The following is a 21736-nucleotide window of genomic DNA, read 5'->3' as shown; positions in this document are numbered from 1 at the left end:
AAATAGGACAATTTTAAAATTATTAACTTTCCAAGCATTCCAAAATATATGCCAATTAACTGGTATGGCATTGTCTCCAATTTTAATAATTTCCAGTTTTTTAAATATGATGTGATTTCCAGTGCTAATCATAGGTGTATTGGTCTTGGATAGACAGAGACCAAATGAAGAACAGATCAACATCGAAGAGAAAGTTTCATAAGGTCTCTAAAACAGAGTCTGGCTAATATTTATTGAGTGTCAATTTTGAACAATGTAATAAGAGATTCTAAATGATTAAAAACATTAAGTACAAGAAAAAATCCACTAGACCACGGTGTGAGAGAGAGATACCACATATTTGCCACCATTGCAGATATTCAAATGCCATTGGATCACATTCTTAGTCAATAAGAAAATAGGACACCTGATAAAATTTAAGCAAGACCCTCAATACATAAGTAGAAATAAGAAATACAAAATTAATATAAGCGTATTCAGTCTGTTAGGTGCATTTAAATGCATTATTGCTATGACTTTGGTATATACAAGAAAAACTTGAAAGCAAACTGTGAACTTAAGAATTTCTAACATTCATAAGGCTTCTTTACATTTCAGTTCCAAATAGACTTTTAATAAATAGAAACTTGAGCTATATTTTCAGATTTTCTTATTTTAGTCATAATATACATATACATTTTTTATTATGACAGGTTATTAGGTTTTGTTTCTGTTTTTTTTTTTTGGCGGCAATGATTTTAAATAACCATTCCTGTTCACTCTTGACTTAGTTTTGTTGATCTGGGTGCTAATTATTATTATTACTCTCACTGTTTTCCATCTGTCAGCTCATCTGCAGGGTCTTAAACTGCTTAAGCTTATGAAAACACAAAACATTCTGGGGTTGCTTCACTGTCTAGTTTCTCTACATCATTAATACCATAATCAGGATAGCACAACTCAAAAACCAGACAAATCATCTGCCATGCATGTTTCGCTATTGACTACTTTAACATTTTTGAAGCACTTATTATCAGGCACAGTGCTAGGTCCCAGGGATATAAAGATGAATAAGATTAAACATTAGCAGTACATTATGATGAGTTACAATTACGCTGTAAACGTTTTTTCTTACGAACCTGATCATATCTCTTTTCTGTGGATTTTTTTCAAGCTTTCTTAATATTGAGTTCACCTTTAAATCCAGGATTATGTAAGTATCTCCAGGTAATTTTATTCTCCCACTAAAACAGAAGCAACATTAATGTAAAATACTCCATGGGGTTTGTTATGTAGGGGATTACCTAAACTAATTACTAATATACTATCTATGATACAGTTACCCGCACCCTCCAACCTCTTCCCAGTTACAGAATCAATGTTATAAATTGCACTGGCAGCATTTATATTAGGGTTGTCAAATTTATTCATATTATGAATTCTGCTACAGGATTTCAGTTTAATTACTTGAATTAGATACCCCTACCATATGTGCATCCAGTTAATTTATACCTTGTTTTAGGGCCTATTCTATAGTTCAAAGCTCCTAACAACTTGCTAATAAATATGAAAGGAAATTTGAAGATAACTTGTAACATACATTTTTTATTATTCTAAAATTATACTACAAACAGAAGCACTTTTGTAAAGCTAAACACTACATTTATATTCTTCACATTACCTTTTCACAATAATCTCCAGTATTAAAATGGAGATTGATTTCCACAGAAGTATTGATGGCTCCAGAATGTAATGGAAATAATACAGAAACACAACTAATCTCTTATACATAAAGAAAATATTTTTCTAATGAAATATTATTAACATATTTCCTCAAATTGTTAGGAAAAAACAACTTGCCAGTGATATAACATTTGATAAACGTCTCTTCGCTCTGAACACTAGAGACTATATATTGTTAATACATCTCAATTCGGCCAGAGGTAAAATATTTTTATTTGATATTACTTTGTTTGATTTTCTGTACCTCACAGGCCTCCTTTTATAAAAACCCAGACAGGGTCATAGGTTTTAAGAAACTCCATCTCTCTGGCAGCAGTCAGGGCATAGTCCCATGGTTCTGCAGTTTGTTCATTTCACAAAGGATGTTGGCTGTGGGGACAACTAGGGACTGAAACCCAGTCCTTACTGCTCCACTTGTCAAACTATGCGGTGCCCCATTACAGGACTGACAGGCGTTGTGGTATCTTAGAGGAAGGTGTACTTCTATGCAACTTTGTGCCCAGGGATGCTCACTTTTTACCATTCATCTGACAAGAGGCAGAATCTTTCAGTAATTCTCAGAAGGCACTATATATATTAACAACAACCTCACCTTTTTCTGGGGGTAGGTGGAGAATTGGAGGAGGATATGAAACTAGAATCAACAGACTCCCTCCTTGCCCTCATTATTTACATCCAAACACACCAAAATGTATCTCTAACTCTTTTGTCCCATTACCACTGCCTTTGTTTAGGACAAATATTATCTGACCTGAAACTGCCTATGAAACAGTTTTTCCTTTAGGCTCTCTGAGTCTTCAGAATCTAATTTATTTCCCTACTTTCTGCTTACCATTCGGCCTCAAATCTGGTACACCACGCTCACCCACTCCATTTGTCTCCACTCAGTCCCATCATAGGCATTGTGAACCTGAATATATCATATCCTCTCCAGTCATAATGATCCTCCTGGTGTGCTCCTGGTACCTGGCATCCTCTATTCCTTCACTTCTTTTCTGCCTAGCTTATTGACTTTCAAGGGGAGTAGATTTGTATGCCTTTGAGGTATTAATAATAAGTATAATTTTTATTCCAAATCTTCATTTTTACATTTAATTTAGAGCTGCTTCTACTCCCCTAGTCATGTTTGTCTCAGGCTTGGAAACCTGCAAAGGGCTGGGGACTGGGTAAGATTTGGGAAGTGGCATCTTTACTGTTTTCCCTGTCTCATTCTTCAAGTCTTCCCCTGTCACTCACTGTGTTGTTTCTGGTCTCTCCCAAGTTAGAAACTTATTGGCTCTTTTAAGGAGAGCTTCTGTGAGACTCTGAAGTCCACTCTTCACAACCACTCTCAGTTTGCTGAAGTCTTTCTCCTGTAACGTTCACTGCTATGGGCCATGCACCCATGCATCCACTGATGCCATGTAAAGGGGCAATTCTACTGCAGGCTTGTGGGGACCATCCCAGAAAGCTAGGCTACCCCTCAAATCACTGCAGTCTGAGATGAGTGTGCCAAGTCAGGTAACAGCAGTGGTGAATGAATGGAAGGGGGCTTGTCCTCTGGAGTCCAGCCTCCACCACAGTAATCTGGGCACTCTTCCCCTCTCTGAGCCGCAGCTTCCTTCTCTGTAAAATGGGTTGATCCCTCCTAGGGCTGCATAAGGATTGAACAAGGTCTTGCTTACACATCACTGAGCCCATGATTTTTACATACAGTAGGTGCTCATTAATGAGCACTACTGATTCAGGGTGGCTGGGGCACCCAAGTCATGCACCTCCTTTGGGGAAGCACCCCCAGGAGCCCATGTTTATTGTCCAAATAAACAGATGAGCCAACTGCTGTTCAGGAGGCCACAGGCTGTCCCCTATTGCTACCAACCCCTACTGCTATGTTCTGCTATATATAGACTCTCATTCTGGGGTCCTCTCACCCTGCTACTGATTAGTCCTATGTTTCTGATGCTCTCTATAGTACACCAGACCAGGACATCCTGTTCCCCGTCATCAACTGTAAGAAGTACAGTCTCCTTTCAAGGCAGATTTCTCTCTTTGATCTGCTATCTCAGATAGCTTTAGCCGGACTTTGTCCTTTGATTTTTTTAAAGTAAAGTTCAGGCAATAGTCCCTATGATCTCCAAATTCCAAGGAATAAAGGTCAAATATTCCGAACACTTACCTCCACCCCACTAACTATGCTCTGATCACAAGGTGGCAAGAGATCCCTGAGTAGTTTTGTATTGTAGATTTGGATGTACATTTACCCTTTGAAATTCACCCTCAAATATCTCCTAAGCAATTTTGTGTTCCCTTTACCAAGATTTCCTCCATGTTAACATCTTGCAAAATAATAATACAATATCACTACCAGGATATTGACATTGAAACAAGCTACTCATCATATTCAAATTTCCTCAGTATAACTTGTACTCATTTGTGATTTTATGTGTATTTAGTTCTATACACCTTTATATCATGAGTAGAATCATGTATCTGCCATCTACCATCACAGTCCAGATACAGAACAGCTCCAACACTTCAAGGAATGTTTGTGCTGTCTATTTATAACCCTACCCACCCCCACCCCCAAACTTTGTCAAGCACTAATCTTTTTTCCATGTCTATAACTTAGTCATATCAAAAATCAAACACAAATAGAACCATACGGTATGTAAACTTTTGAGATTGGCTGTTTTATTCAGCATAATTCCCTGGAGGTTCCTATAAATTGTCAATCAATATGTCATCCCTTTTTATCGCTGAGTTGTATTCTACGCAGTGGATACCACAGTCTGTTTAACCAGTCACCTAATAGAGAACATTTTATTGATTTTATTGTTTCCTTATTTTTTCTTATCATAAAGAAATCTGTAATTAACACTTTAATATTGTGTGTGTGTGTGTGGGTGTGTGTGTGGGTGTGTGTTATGCCTCTGTAATAAATGCCTGAGAATCCAATTTCTGGGTCATACATTAAGGACACGCTTAATTTTATATGAAACTTCCAAATTATTTTCCAATTTTTTTCAATTTTTCCCATTATTAACTTCCTTAGAAACTTTCATACTGTTTTCATAATGGCTGTGCCAGTTTACATTCTCACCAACAGTGTATTATGTTTCCCTTTTCTCCACAACTAATTAGTAATTATTAATCATTGCTTAATAGCTAATAAGAAAAATTTAAAGTCAAGAGGGAAAGATCTATGAAGTATCAAACAGAAAAAAATATTTTGCTAATATTGAATTTTGATCACTAGCAAAGCAGCTAAATTTAATCTGGACATACTTTATGACGAAAGATTCTTTCACAGATGTCAGATATGCAAGACAATATCAATTGCTTTGCAGTCCTGTGTTATAAAAACATTAATTTGGCATTTTTAATACCACAGATACTTTACCTCAACAGACACTTATAATCAAATTATGTACTAATGCCCTAAGACATCAGTGAATGTAAGTTATCCCTGCATCTAGAATGGTACTAGTTACCAACCATCTTTGGAGAAACCTAGAAAATAAAATCACACAAATCATTTCCATGTGCTCCAGTTTAGATGAAAATATTCAGCTAAGAAAGACTGAAGGAAAATGTTTGATACTTTACAGGTTTTGGACATATTGTAGTTTATTCTTTTCTTGTTAATCGTCCTAACAAAGAAATGACATTAAGTTATTAAATTGGACCCTGGGATTGCAGAGCATCTTGTGACTAGCTGCTGTCAAGAAAATGTCTGGAACTTACTTACATATGCTTCCTATCCACATAACTTCCAATTTTCACAAAAGACCTGATTTTCCACTGTTCCCCCTTGTTGCTAGAATAGATTTAATTTGACTGATGACTTCCTTTCTTTTCTATTTATCATGTATAAGACATCTACAATAGCATCAGATATTTTATTACACTTTAAAGAAATGGTATTATTAGCTGTTCATAGCATCACCGTCTTATTTAAACATTATATTTAATATATGCAACTTGAAGATTTTTAAAGTTATAAGGATATGTTATACATAAAAATATTTAAAATAATGGTTTGCTTTTCTCACCTTGCAAAATGGTTAGCGTGATGGAAGAGTCTCCCAAATGTCACCATTATATTGATAGACAACCTTTCACCAGTGTTAAGTGAAGGTTGAGCACTCTTAAGTGTGATCAGACTTAAACATGCAAAACAAATCTAAAGAAGCCTATAGTCTAATTTGAGATAAAATACTAACCCAAAGTAACTAATTAAAAAGCAATGCAAAAGCTATGAACATATAAATGTAATTGATGTTTAATGAGTAGTATATGAAAAATTTTCTAAATGGCAGGAAATAAATGCTTGGTATTCTGGGCTGGGGCTGAGAAAACTTTGAAAAAGATGTCAGAAATAACAGAAAATATGTCAGTCTTTGCCTGGTATTATAGTGCATTCTTCCTCACACTTTCTTATTATCCCAGGTTAGATAACTCACTCTTCTTCTCACTACCAAGATCTGTGAGGTATTCTCAGTTCCAACTGGCCATAGAAATACCTTCTTTTTTAAATTTTACTTTTTTCTGCCTCAAGTCCATTTAAGTTCACTTAAGCTGTTTTAATAGGTAACCTCAAAACTTTAGGCTGTAGACCAAAGTGTTGGAATTTTACAAAGTCCAATTCTGACATTAAGTCATCTGTATGTAATAGTACTCACACTCTACAAACATTACAAAGAGATTTCTGGTGTTCAGAAATGTATAGCTTAAATATCTAGCATCCTTTGGAAGACAGTAACTTACAACTGTATATAACTGTCATTTATAGGATAGCCCAGCTTGGACCAGAATTTTAAAATGTCCCATTAAAAACCTATTCAAAATCTTGTACTGCTCAAACTCATCAAGTGTTAATTAGATCATCCTCAAAGACAAGAGGATGGTTCAAAAGTATTCTGCATGATAATTTCTACTTCTGATCATCAACTTGGCGTAGATCTTTGAAATGTGATTATACTTGTTACATGAGGGACTGTGAATCAGAAGACAGAGATAAAATTATAATAATAATAGATAATATTTTCAAAGTTATAATGGCATTTATACGCCAGAATGGTTCCTTATTTGAGGTGTGTTTGCTAACTAAAGCAATTAAGTGTTTCAATTCAGGGTAATAAAATGCAGCAACTCCTTTCAAGGTTTCATTAAATTTAAACTTTTATAGTGAATACTGGCTAAGATTATTAATATATAATATGCATTATGCTTTGGTAAAGTTTCACTGTCCTTTGCTGCACAAACCCAAGAGTGTTTCATATTACTTATAACGTAATCAATCAGTCTAAAAGATTGATTCACTGTTTAAGCCGGAGCAATCTTTTGAAATAAATGTACAGTAACTGACAGCAACAGTTTTCACATGGGTATTCTGAAAATGGAAAGAATAAATACACTTTACTTAAGTATCTTCAGTAATTTCCATTTAGTAGCACATGAAGGAACATGAAATAGCTTTAATGAGTAGTGAGTGAATTTAACTATTTGTGCATAGTACCATATTGATTTTAAGAAAAATGATAATAACATGCCAGGACTTCCCATAAATCATACTGTAATTCCTTCCAAGAGGCTATGACTCTGCAGTAGTAGGCAAATGTATTTTTAATTCAATTTATAAATGGCTTAAAAAATACTAAAGGACACAAACTATGCTCTAATAGTCCTCTGGAACAATGGTCTGTAGAACAAGATGTTAAAAGGAGGCATTTTCTGTGTTGGTTTCAGTTGAGACCCAAAATGCAATAACCAAATAGTTGACAAGAACCTTCACATTTTTAATCAAAATGCTAGGTCATCTATGCAGAACTTGTAAAAGAGGCTTTCAAGAACCACCAGTTTTATAAGCCAGCATCCCTTGCAGCGTAAGTGGCTGACAGTTTGGAAACAAGAAAGAAAAATATTTTTGGCTGGGAGCAGGGGTGGGAAATTGTTGAGCTGCTATAATCCCTCAAGTATCACTTCACCTCAAACTTTGAAGAAACTTCAGGGAGACTGCTTCAGAAGCTTATGTGTATACACTGATGCTCGGGGACAGAAGAGTTAATGTCTGATATGCATTTTAGAAGTCCTCTCCTAAGACCATTGTTGTAGGAGAATTCCAGAGGATTAGTAGAGCATAGTTTGTGTCATTCCGTATTTTTTAAGCCATACATACATTGAATTAAAACACTGTATTCCTAGCTGAGCAGAGTGAATTGTTAGCTACAGTCTCCCTGGGAGAGGCAAGATTCTGTAAATGTTTCCTGAAGACTAAAGAGGGCAACTAAGAAGAAACAATTTGCTGAAAGACATTTCAAATTCTGTTCAAGAACAATGCATAGGTGAATGGAATAATTCCAACACAGGGGATGAATTTCCAGATTTCCAGGGGCTGGGGGAGAAATATTACGCATGTAACTGGAAGAAAATGCATTTCCTGTATCATAGAAAATTCAGCCAAATAGTCCCAGTAGGGGCCTCTGAGAAATACAGATATCTCTGTGTCTCAATAGGTTACGTTAGGCTGTGGTAACAAAAAATCCCTTAATTTTAATGGCGTAAAACCACAAGGATTAATTTCTTGTTCAAGTATAATGGCTGTTGCGGGCCTGTGGGAGGCAGAAGCTGGCTCCTCTCATTGAAGTTTCAGTGATTTCATGATGAAACAATAGGCATCTCCTCTACAGTTGTAGACTGCAGTGTCTAAAGGAAAAGAAAGATCTCTGGAGACTCCCATCCCAGTTCAGCCTATCACTGACATTTTTCATTTTTGTTCAAAACTTCAAAACTCATTAATCAGAACTGGTTAAATGCCCTGCCCAACCACAGAAAGCCAGGAAGTTCAGTCCTACCATGTGTCCAAGAGGCACACAGCCAGAAATTTTTTCTAGCATTCACATCCACTGTACCACTTGAAGATAAAACAAAAAAAATCATTGAAAAAGAAAGAGAATCCACCAAACCCAGGGGAAGTTTATCCAGGGTTACATTTAAGTCAGTCAAGTCACACTTCACCTTTACCTCTCCTACCTTTCTGAGGCTTAACCCTAGAAGAGTCAGAGGCAGCATCCTTGAAAAGGACAGAAAGCATAGAGGCGAACTGGGAGAAACATAGGAAAGGCTGACCAACTCCCCTTTTCCCAATAGAGGTGGCCAGAAAAATGCTGGGAAAACTTTCATATTAAATAGATTTAAGACCTCCTTTTTATATGAATAGTATGTAAAAGAAATGTCACTATTCATGTGATTAGCAGTAATTGCTGAACATTTTATTCTCTAACAGTAAATGAAATAGGAGGCCTATCTGACATTTTATTCATGAGCAAGAAAATATTTAGCCCCATAGAGCAGGTTTGAATGAAAAATAGTGAAAGCAAAGTGGAGAAAGACCAGTTGGCTTAAATAAGGACAAATGAAAAACAGCTCATGCTAGATGAGTAAATTTTCAGTGAATGGTAAACAGGAAAAAAGTATTGAGAGAAAAAAAAAGCTTCAAAGTGAAGCTTAACAAAAACTATCAGAATGCCTTAAGAATATCAGAGAAAATTATCACATATCACCAAGAGAATCTCAGAAGCATTAAGATAAAAAGCTATTACAGAAATAGGAAAAATGTTTAGAAATCAGGCTAGACTACCCTGGAGTTTTTCCTGGATACATGAAACCAAAATTAAAGATAAAAATGCAGTGAAAATCTGACTTAAGTCAGAAACACCTAGGAAAATGCTCCATCACAGCAAAATGAATGGCAGAAAATCTGATTAGACTCTGTAACATTGGCCAAATAGGAATGCTGGGCAGAGACGAAAAACGTAATGTATTTCCAACAAACTAGATTTAGGTATAGAGTGATAACCCCTTATAGTATCAGAACACATTAATAGAACTCCCAGATGAAACTACCATTAAATCAGTAACTATTTAATCTTAATCTTTGAATTTTTCTTTTTCAGTGATAAAGAAAGTATCAAAGAAGAAAATCGGATATGCACGTTTAAAGAGATCAAATATTCAAAATAAAAATGAGTAAAATACTGTTTGTTTTATGTAAATTGGCTATGTTTTAATTTTAAAAAGACCTTTTTAAAAAAGTTAAGATATATAGAAAAATTTCATAGCACAAAGAGTTCTTATCTACGTTACACCCAGTTTTTCCTACTATAAACATCTTACATAAGTATGGTATATTCGTCACAATTCATGAACAAACAAAAGTTACATTGCCGTTAACTACAGTCCATACTTTATTCAGATCTCCTTAGTTTTTATCAAATGTCCTTTTTCTATTGCAGGATCCCATACAGGATACCATATATTAGTTGTCATATATCCTTAGCCTCTTCTTGGCTATGACAGTTTCTCAGACTTTCCTTGTTTTTGATGAGCTTGACAGTTTTGAGGAGTACTGATCAGATATTCTGTACAATGTTCCTTGGTTGGGATTTGCCTATTTTTTTTCATGATTGGACTAAAGTTATGCATTTCTGGGAGGAAGACCACAGAGGTAAACCATCATTCTCACTATACCAAGGGTACGTTCTATCACTATGATCACCACAGTTGATGTTGACCTTGGTCACTTGGTTGAGGTCATGTTTGTCTGGTTTCTGCATTGTAACATTACTTTTTCCTCCTCCTTTCTATGCATACTGTTTAGATGGAAGTCACTATGTGCAGCCATGCTTAAAGAGTGGAGAATTATACTCCACTTCCTTCAGGGCAAGTATCTACATAAATTATTTGAAATTGTTTTGCATAGATTTGCCTATTCTTCCCAATTCATTCATTCATTTGATCATGTGTTTATATCAGCATGAACGCATGGATATTTTAGGCACAAATTCCACAAATTTTCATAACAGCCTTATAGAGATATAATTCACATATCATACAATTTACTCACTTTAAACTGGCTCTAATTTGAAGAGATGGTAAAAATCAGTGCTTACTCAGATACAAAGAGTTGCTCAACAATCATCAATCCAGGTCTAAATAACTATATGAAAGTTATCAATTAAGCCATCTATAACCATGTGTTTAAACTACAATAGTCAATTTGTATTGTTATCTTTGTTCTATAACCTATAAAATCAAACTCATATTATATTAAGATGCAATGAAACTGTTATAAAAAGGCAGGGAAAATCCAATAGAAAGAAAGAGATTTCAAGTTCATTGGCTTTACTTTTCTGTACAAACCTCTCATTATTAGAAAAGTGATGTAAATTATTTCATTTAAGATTATTTTATTAGTGGCTTTTAATTGTATACTTAATACAGGAATGACTTTGTGTAGTTACTGAGCACACAAATTTATTTTACACCCATGGTTTATCCTATCATCATAAACTTCAGGTAAGACATGCAGGCCAGAAAAGTGTTTTTCACCCCTATTTTACATATTAGGAAACTAACACGTCATGAGACGAAGAGATTGTTCAAGGTCCAATAACCAGAAATCAATGGCAGTGAGAATTTGAAACCAAATCTTAAACATTTAGTCACTGCATGTTACCTCTTTTACCAATTGGAAACAGTATTACTATGGTTTTGGATATGATTTAAAACTATATAAATGTTCTAAAAATCACAGTTCAATTAATTTCAAAAATATTTAGTAAGAACTAGGTCCAAAGATATTTTTAATGGTAATAAATAAGATATAATTTTTGTCTTCCAGGACCACATGATTTGGAAAGATAAATAGGCCAATGAACAAAAATAATAATATATTAAATAATACATATAAAAACAGAAGCTTGTAAAAGTAGAGAGATTCCAGGAATTTTGGAATGATTTATTGAGAATATGATACTAAGCTCATTTTTTAAGTATAAGTAGGAGTCTTCCCATGTGATCTGAAAAAGACTATTCCAGTTGCATGAATCCCAACGTGCAAAGCCATGGAGACATATTTTTAAATTGAGTGGCTTTATTAGTAAGTACCAGATTATTTTACTTTTAAATACTGCTTCCAACATCTAAAAATTGAGTATAAATTAATAATTACATTCATTAGCACTTTATTCTTATAAAGTGATCTTATACTTGATGTATCTATAGTCTTTCTAATTCCACAAGGAGAGCTAAATGGAAAGATGAATAATTATCCTCCCCAACATGCAAATAACTCCCATGGTTTTCTACCATTATTACAGACAAAACATATGATTATCATCCATATTCTCAAGCTGTAATTTGAAACCATTTATTTCTATTGAATCAAACTTCATACCCTTCCTTGAGCTTTACTTCAACATAATCATGGAACCTTCGTTTTTGGGTCAGCTAGTAATACTTTTAGTTTTAATCTCCTAATCTCTCTGTAAAACCCACAGTAAGCATTCCTACGAACTGATGAATAGGACCAGAAGCTCCAGGTCCAACAGAACGATCATCAAATCCACTTCCTTTTAGCAGTCACCCATACCTAAGTATTTTGCTAGGCTACATAAGGACCTATAAATAACATGTGGAATGTATTTCAATTCACATTTATTTCATCAATCTTGTTCACACATATTTTAAGTGTAATTAAAGACGAAATAATAGACTAAATTTTTATTGAGTTTATGCAGTACCTGTGAGAAGAATCTTGAATTCAGAACCAACCATATATATATGCAAATGCTTCCACTTAATTTAATCATCTACAAAAATAAGGTAAGATCAGGAACTCATGAATATGTTCTAGAATGATCTTCACTGATTATAATCAAAAAGTTCTTTAGAAAGAAGGGGTAATGGACTACCATCAATCTACTTTAGTTAGATAGAATGAGGTTTTATGGAAAAAAATAAAAATATCAATTAAAACCATGTATAGCCAGACAAAGTAATCTGCTACAGACTTCAGTGTTTAAGGTTATGTTACACAACTACTTGGAAGGAATGTTTTGCAAGGAATGTATCTAAGGCATGGGTAAATGAACTAGATGGTTAAGGCCACTTACAGAAAACATACAAGAGAGAGCATGACTCATGTTCTTACGACCCATGTCTTATTTACATGCTTTATGACCCATGTATCTTATTTACACAAGCTCCCTCTCTCACACTGCTACCCCAACTCTGACAAAAAATAAATTCTGTCACCAACCACTACCAGGAATCCAATCACACTAATGTTACTAAGACTAACATATATGTGACTTTGTTGAAGATGTTGAGATCACAGGAAGCAGTACCACTGCACAGATTACAACGTTGTAACTGAAAAATTCCATTGGACGTCTATCTTCTGAAGCGTTTTCTGGTCCCTGGCCACTTAATCCTCTTGCCTATTATCCACACAGCACTTAGTCTCACTCTTCACACTTACTCACTCTGACATTTCTTGTGCAACATAGCTTCCTATTTTGTCAAACCTTAGGAACAAGGGAGCCCCAGGAAGTTCCTTCACTTTGTGTATTATATATTGCTATGATATTAAATACACTTATGATGCAAATATTTTACTTTTGTAACCAAAGAAAAAGGAAAAAATAATAAAAATTACACATTAAGAAACAGGTTTCAACTCAAGACTAAATGAATGTAATAAGATGTGCCTTATGCAACTGTGAATGCGCATAAAATAATGCATTTGTTCACAGTAGGTGCTAGAAGAATGCAGATGATGATTATGGGAATCATTCAAAGTAAGAAAAGAGTATAATGACACAGGAAAAGTTAGTGTGATAGGGAAGTATAGCATGTACTCCTTCAGTTTACCAGATATGAAGCAAAATTAGGTAAAATAGGAAAGATGAATGATTTGGATTAATCTATTATAAAAATAGTTCTCAACTGAATGCTCACTAGGAACCAGACACCTCTTAGGAAAATCTTTCTATCTTTCAAACTCATGGATAAATCCCTGTCATTCAACTTCATTTCTTATATGCACATAACACAATTTCTCATTATGAATTTCATTTATTTTAGTTGCTTGTAAATTCTTTCTCATTAGCCTGTAAGTCTCTCAAGGGCAGGATTATATCTGTCCCCTTCCCACAGACAATATATGACCCAGGGCCTACATACTCCAGTGCTTAACACAAAAGAGGTACCCAATAAATACCTGAAGAATTAATCAGTCAATTCACTATAGATTAAGTATTGCTCTACAACCATATTTTCCTTCTTAAAAATATATATTGGAGATTTTCTCATGATGGTATTTAAAGAACTACAACATTCCACTTACCGTCTTATTAAACCAGAAACATACTGCACGAATATTCCAACATTTGTTTATCTATTTTCCTATTGGACATTTGGAGTTTTTTCAATTATTTAATAAAATCATGTTCACACAGTTTTGCACCTCCTTTCTAATCTCTCTGCCTGAGTCTTTTTCTCACCTTATTTAAATGATTTCCATTATAAACGTTGAGTAAAAGTGATGATAGCATACATTCTTACATTTCTTCCAAGCTTAGAGAAAAAGCACTTAGTGTTTCACCATTAAGTATGATATTAGCTCTAGGTTTACTGCAGATGTTCCTTATCAAGTTGAGGAAGTTGCCTTCTATTCCTAACTTGCTAACAGTTTTTATCAAGAATAATTGTTGTATTTTCCAATGATTTTTCTGCATCTGAGATCACCATATGGTTTTTCTTTTTCTTTTTTTCTGTTGCCAGGCTGGAGTGCAGTGGTGCATTCTTGGCTCACTGCAACCTCCGCCTCCTGGGTTCAAGTGATTCTCCTGCCTTAGCTTCCCGAGTAGCTGGACCTACAGGCACACACCACCACACTCAGATAATTTTTGTTATTTTTAGTAGAGACAGGGTTTCACCATGTTGCCAGGATGGTCTCGATCTCTTGACCTCGGTATCCACCCACCACGGCCTCCCAAAGTGCTGGGATTATAGGTGTGAGCCACCATGCTTGGCCAGTTTTTCTTTTTACTCTGTTAATATGGTGAACTATTCAATTTATTTTCTAATGTTAAACCAACATTGCATTTCTGGGATGAACCTAACTTGTTCATGATGTATTATCTTTACTTGCCATTGCTATTTATACTTGCTAACATTTCATTAATAATGTTTACATCTATGTTCTGTAGGATATTGGCCTGTTGTTTTATTTTCTTATGATAACTTTTATGTTGGTCTCATAGTTGGAAAATGTTCCCTCCTCTACAGTTTCCTGAAAGAGTTTATATAGATCTGGTATTATTTCTTCCCTAAATATTAGGAAGATTTTATTAGTAAGGTCATCTGCGCCTTCAGTTTACTTTGTAGGAAGATTTTTTGTTTTGTGTCTGGGTTTTTAACAACTGATTTGCCACATAATTCAAATACCATGAAATTTACTCTTTTTATGTGAACAATTAAATGATTTTTAGTGAATTTACAGATTTGTGCAACCATCAGCACAATCCCATTACAGAATAGTTCCATTGTCCCAAAAGATTCCTTGTGCCCATACGCAGTCACTCAACAACCCCACTGCTAGTGCCAGATGAAAACCACTCTACTTTTAAATTCCATAGATATGTTTTTCTGTACATTTCACATAATTATATCACATGGTGTTTTTTGTTACTGGCTTCTTTCAAGTAGCATATTGTTTTAAAGGTATATCCATGTTGTAGCACGTATCAGTATTTCATTCCTTTTCACTGATGAACATTTTCCATAGTATGGATATACCTTATTTATCCATTTGCTAATTTGGTGTGGAAAAGTTTTAACTACAGATACCATTTCTTTAAAAGACAGAGTCATTCAAGTTGTCTATTTCTTCTTGTGTGTACATGATATATTGCTAGAGATTCATGGGAGCATTTCTGAGGATAAACTTCTAAAAGAGGAACTATAAAGACAATTATTATGAGCATTTGTAATTTAATATATATCCAAGCAATAATTACTTAAATTGCATGTTAGATGAGCTGAACCAGTTTACAATGACTCCAATTATGTATTGAGTGTTTATTTCCCCACTCCCTTGCCAACACAAGGAGTCTATCGATGTTTTCATCTTTGTCCCAACTCATCAGCAAAGACTATCTTACTACTGTGTTATTTTGCATTGCTTTAATTACTAGAGAGTTTATATATTTATTGTTTACTTTTACAGTGTTATACTCACTCTCAGCCCAGTTTCCTCCCCCTACATGAATCTTTTTCAGACCACTCACACTTCACCCTACTCTGAATTGCCTGGTGACACAACTTTTGTATTGTTATTTTGTATACCCTTGGGAACAATAGATATTTAATAAGAATATCCTGAATGAGGTGATGCTCTATTCTATTTTTGTTAGCTTATCACCGATTTTTGTCTTCTCTGCTTAACAAGAACACAGAATTCTTAAGAACAAGAACAAATTCTCATGTACCATTATATCCTGAATATCAAATAGAAAATTAGTTTATCAACAATAAATATTTGCATATTAATTGATGTGAATTTAACTAATCGAGACCAAAGCTAGGCTTTTATCATTACCTGCAAATAAAATTGAATAAAGAAAAAACATTTGCAATCCATAATCATAGGCTTAACCAGCAGGTGACAGTCACATCCTCACCTCACGAGGACTGCTTTCATCAGGCTATATGTGTGTGTGTATGTATGTGTACATATATATATGTAGATATACATATGTACATACATATATACATAGAGACTCTCCCTCCCTATGTATGCATATGCTGTCTATATACATAGACAGAATATATATATATAAAGTATATATAAAGAAGATGTGTTCATATGATATTGTACATATACGTATATATGTATATAAAGGTCAAGTCAAAAATTGTTAAGAAGATAAAGGCACTTTCCTTTTGAAAAATGAAGCTCACCGTTTCAAAATCAACATTTATCACAAGGCACTGTTGTTGACTCTCCTGGTGTACCTGGAGCAATACAGTTTTTATGCTAATTATTTCTCTTCATGCTGGCTAGTAGATAGATATCTTGCAGCTAACCATAGTTACATTATAATAGAATGAGATTGTCTGAAGATACAAAATCCTCTTATGTCGTCCAATTTAGAATCCATTTCACAAACTCTATGGTGCTACCTAGAAACTGAATGTGCTGGGAATCTTATATTTTTGCATATATTTCTGTTACACTGAACTTCAGGTATGATATTTGTAAAGACAATAATTCTACCTTTATAGGCAATTTGATATAATGTTCTATTATAACAACAAAAAATGTAATTTGTTTTCTAGTCTAGGTTCCCAGGTTTGCATTTAGTCTTACTCGTTTTGTTAGAGAAAATACACTTATAGTTTTTACTGACAATGACACCAAAACTCTAGGGAAGGAAATGGTATTTAACTTACCCTTGCAGCCAGTAAAGACAGGCTATTCTTGACATTAACTAGTGAATACATTTAGAAAATTAACAAAATGTATTCTAGTCAAATCCTAGCGAACCTCATATTTTATAAAAAGAGCACATAATTATTTCAATGGAGCTTTTAAAATTTTATTCAAATCCATGAGTCATTTAATATCTACCATGTATTTTCTTCCTAACTCACATAATGAAAATAACTTATAACTAATATTATTAGCATTAAAGCCAATAAAATAAAATAGGACAAATGGTCTATCAGTGGTCCTGGGCAAATTCCACTGTAAAAAACTAAGATAATATATTAGGTTTGTGTTCCATTTCATAGATTAAATCACTGAACAAAATATTCCACAAGCTAAATATTTTTAGTGTTCATAAAAATTGGGTAACTGACCTGACAATAATGAAAGCAAGGGACAGTTCCTACCTGTGTCATATTAAGTATACTCACAAGCAGAAGAAAAATGTAGAATTGCTAAAAAATTAAAAAATCAGAAACCCAACTGAGACTTTATTATTAAATGATATTTTAACTCTTTTTCCTTGCCTCTTCTTTGTTATCAAAACTCTTTAAGAACAGCACAAATGCCCAGATGAACTTTTATGGCCCATACAATAAGCATTATAAGATTTCCATACATCACAAAATTTGTGCCTTATTAATAATAACTTTGAGAAAATCATCTCCCATATATAAATATTAATTTAAATTTGACTTTCATGACACATGTTAATATCTCATTCAGAGAAAATATTCCTCTCATCAAAGGCATATCAAAATCCATGATGCATTACTGAAGTTTTACAAGCATTCTTTAAATATATTTTATTTATTCTTCTATCAAGCGCTACATTTACTTGGCACCTGAAAGTTCTGTTTTTCTTTTTCCAATGCTTAAAGCTAGCTGTTACCAATTTTTAAACATAGAGTAGGTAGATATTAAGCATTCCCATTGTACAGAAATCAACACTGAGCCTTAGAAAAAATAAGACAGCTTTTCAAAGAAGACACTGCTAGTCATGAGAAACACAGTGGAATTCAAGTCTTCTGGTGTCAGATCCACTGCTTTTTCTATTTATTCATGCTGCCTCCCAGTGGCACTGGATTAGTTTCTCTTGGGAGATTTTTAGAACTAGGATCTTCTCTCTTGAGGACATTTAAGAATAGATACAGCAACTGTATCTGTTGAGTGATAATCCTTTTTTTAAAAAGTAACTTTTATTAAGGTTTAGATGAAGCTAAGGTTTCCTAAAATATGATACTTATTTCTGAACCAATATACACTGACAAATGTCACTCTACTACTTGCTGAATATGAACATTACATATTTGATTACATTGGCCAATTTGTTCACAGAGTATTAATCATATGAAAATAAGCCACTCAAAGCACAAATGCACCATGTTCTTAGGCTGTCCATCTATGTCAAATGAATACCTATCCATGCTTTTATACTTTCCAGAAACGAAAGGCAGTGAAGTTGCAGCGAGACACAAGATGCATTTACAATTTAAGAGACGATAATAAACTGATGACTCGAACTCCCTAAAGACCCAAACCCACCTTCTAGTCAATTTTTGTATAAAATTAAAAAATAAATGCAACAATCTTAGTATTTTAAGACTATCACCCACTTAAAAGTAAATTATGGACTGACCATTATAAAGTAACTGTAAATTAGCATGGATTTAATTCTGAAGGAAATATTTTAAAGGAAAAAGAGGGAAGAAGAAAAGGAAGGAAGGAAGGAAGGATTTCTTTAGAAGCATAACAAAAAAATCACAGAAGTATATGCCATTAGATGGGTAAGCCTGATACCTGGAATTTAACCTTTCCCTCATATTCTCCCTTAATTTCCTTACCCCAAACCCTTTTTAAATTTAATTTATTTTCTTTCAGGAAATATGGTATTTTATGCTTAAATAGTTTTTAAAGTTATTAACATCAAAGTAGCCCCTAAACCATAAAGGGAAGAGGCTTGGTGACATATTTCAACAAAATTATAAATACAGTACTCAGAGGTTGGTTGAGGGCTATGACAAAGAGAAATATTTACATAAATTGAGAAAATGGATTCTTTTTCAATCTAACATGCTTCCTTAAGGATACAACACAACCAAATTGGAGAATCAGTAACTGACAAACCTCTTTGCATATAGTGACCTCCTCTCCTTGTACTACAGGAAAACATTTCCACCTAGAGTCCTTTCACAGAATATCTAGAGACCAAAGGAAATCAACCATAATGACTACCAGAGCCAGATCATAATCAGTTTTTAATTGAAGTATCAAGCCAATTAATTTGTGACAACTTCCTATCACTTCTTATTCTTGACATGAAGTTGCAGAGGACTCAAATGGTTTTCTGGTCCATGACAGCTGTGGAACATTTTAATGTTTGGTCTCTTTTAAAATCACATTTATTAGAGAGGAAAGCATCTTTAGAGATGGAGTCCTAAAACTGACTCGAGATTACAAACCAGCCTCACCAGTTTAATTAGATTAAATGTCAAGAAAGAAAACTTCCCTTATACATCATATACACAGAGTCTTAATAGCAGATCTTCCTTTGGTTTTAGAGGTGTCTTTCAGAAATACATTTGAGCCCTAAATATGTATGTCTTTGTTAATTTAATTCAACAAATAAATGATTAGTGTATATATAAGTTGTACCTATATTCAGATGAGTATCACTTTTTCACATCATAAAAATTTCTAAAATACTGTATTTTAAAAACATAAACCATCCTTTTGGGGACTTCATCAAGATATATATTCTTGCCTTCCACACAGAGCATCATCCACTATAATACATGAATGACAAACTTTATATAAATCTTCCCTGAGATAATGCTATGTGTTAATCAGGAATGAAAAACATCAATAAATTGTCCTGCTTCCATCCCCACTACAGTAAAATTATATAAAACTATTAACTTATATATGTATTTAATCAAAAATAATAGATGCCTTACATAACTAAACCACTTCTGCCATCAATAGGCAATCCATTCCATTTAAATTCTTAAGGTGAAATACCTGGCAGATCTCAAAACATTTTACTGGTTTTGAACAGGAAGTACATTTTTTTTCTTCCTCACACTCCAACTGTATTGGGAGTAACACATGCTACTGGGTGATGGTGACAGAACCCTAAAGAACATCTCCTTCTTTTAAAATGTTAACCACTGCTTCTAATTTCTGAAAAATATTTTTTGCCCTTTCAGTATGTGGCCCAATATTTTCACCAATGATGGATCTCAGCTTCTATTCAGTATTCCTGGAATATTCCACACCCCATGGTAATTTTTGGTCTTCCTTTAGTATTATTCTAAATATTCGTCTTTGTTAAGAGCCACCTTTCCAAGACCCTGAAACTGCATTACTGAGTGTAAAATGACCACATATGGTATGCACAAACACAGCACAGCACGCTGAAAAATACATACATTACCGGCTGACAGACACGGGGGTAATCACACCAAGCAAACACAATAAGCACTCTTTCATTTATTTATTTATCTATTGCTTAGACACACTCATCAAACATATTCAGTGCCCACTGAGCCCAAGGCAGTACACAGCACAGATAATATCTGTTAGGTGGCTTCAGCAAACTGGATTATGTCAAAGTGTGAAATGTGAAGTGAATCTGACTTCATCAAATAAACTGAACTCCAAGGCCATTTCCCAGCACTCACTCCCCCACCTCAAACACACAAGCTTAACTTCGCCCTCCTTCCTCTTCTGATGCTCAGACCATGACTTCCTTCTCATCCTTCTCTTCTCTTCTCTCTCTCTCTCTCCCTCCCTCCCTCCAAGTATTTCAGCAGCTTTCCTCAGTTCTCTGAGCCAATCCCTCGGAAAAGGAAATCAGCAAAATGCTGAATGGGGAGACTTCACCAGCAGGTGAAGAGGAAAAGAAGAGGGTGTGGTACTCGTTTTCTCCACCACACCACATCCCTGGAGTCTTGCACTCCAGTCTACTGCGGCTCAAAGCGGGCACAGCAGGTCCCCTAGCTCACCTCGGAGCAGCCTGGCCCAGACCAACCACCCAGCGTTCTCCGCAAAAAACTTCCCTTAAAGCAGCCAAATATTCAAGGGAGGCGGGGGAAATTGGGCATTAGTTCGAATACACATACAACAGAGCACCACGGAGCAACACTGAAAGGCACCTTTTTTAGATACAGACCCTATAGACTCTCTCTCACCCTTCACTCCCTCCCACCCTGAGTATCTGACTGAGAATTTACAGAGAACCAAGAGGCGAAAGGAGAGAGGAGGAGAAAGAGGGCATTACCTCCCGGGGCTGCCCTCAGGGTGCGGGCCAGGATCTCATCCCCGAAGTGGCTCCAGTTCAAGGCACAGCTTTCCAGAGCTCAGCCGGGTTCGGACCTGCGTCCCCGCGGCGCGGAGCGGAGCTCGGAAGCGCGCCGGGACTGCCGCTCACGTCCCCCGCCCCTGCCGCGCGGGCTCCGCCACCCCGCGAGCACGCTGGCTCTCCGCGCTCACCCCGCCGCCTCCTGGCGCCCCCACACCCACCCGCTCCGCGGCGCCCGCTGGGAGCCTCTAGCGGAGGCGAAGGGAACAGCAGGCGACCTGCGGCGCCCAGGTTCCGACGCCGGTTGCAGGGAGCCGGCCAAGCGGCAGCGTGGGCTTCGCGCGCCCCCGAGTCCGCCGGCCGGGTGCCGCCGCCGCCCCCACCTGCCCACCTGC

The 21736-nt window shown here is 35.4% G+C and overlaps 1 protein-coding gene across 3 annotated transcripts in view; it reads right to left on the bottom strand.

Annotated features, from left to right (window-relative positions):
- The window catches only part of LINGO2 (leucine rich repeat and Ig domain containing 2), a 1246058-nt gene that overhangs the window by 1221838 nt on the left and 2484 nt on the right, over positions 1-21736 (bottom strand). The window contains exon 1 of one of the 3 annotated variants that reach the window (XM_024930182.4): positions 21321-21530. The exons of the other annotated variants lie outside the window; for them this stretch is intronic. The gene's annotated coding sequence lies outside the window, so the exon portion shown is untranslated. Of the gene's footprint in view, positions 1-21320; positions 21531-21736 lie in introns of those variants that run through there. 3 annotated transcript variants of the gene reach the window in all.

The sequence above is a fragment of the Pan paniscus genome, chromosome 11 (genome assembly GCF_029289425.2).
Source record: "Pan paniscus chromosome 11, NHGRI_mPanPan1-v2.0_pri, whole genome shotgun sequence".
NCBI lineage: Eukaryota > Metazoa > Chordata > Mammalia > Primates > Hominidae > Pan > Pan paniscus.
This window is presented reverse-complemented; position numbering and strand designations above follow the sequence as displayed.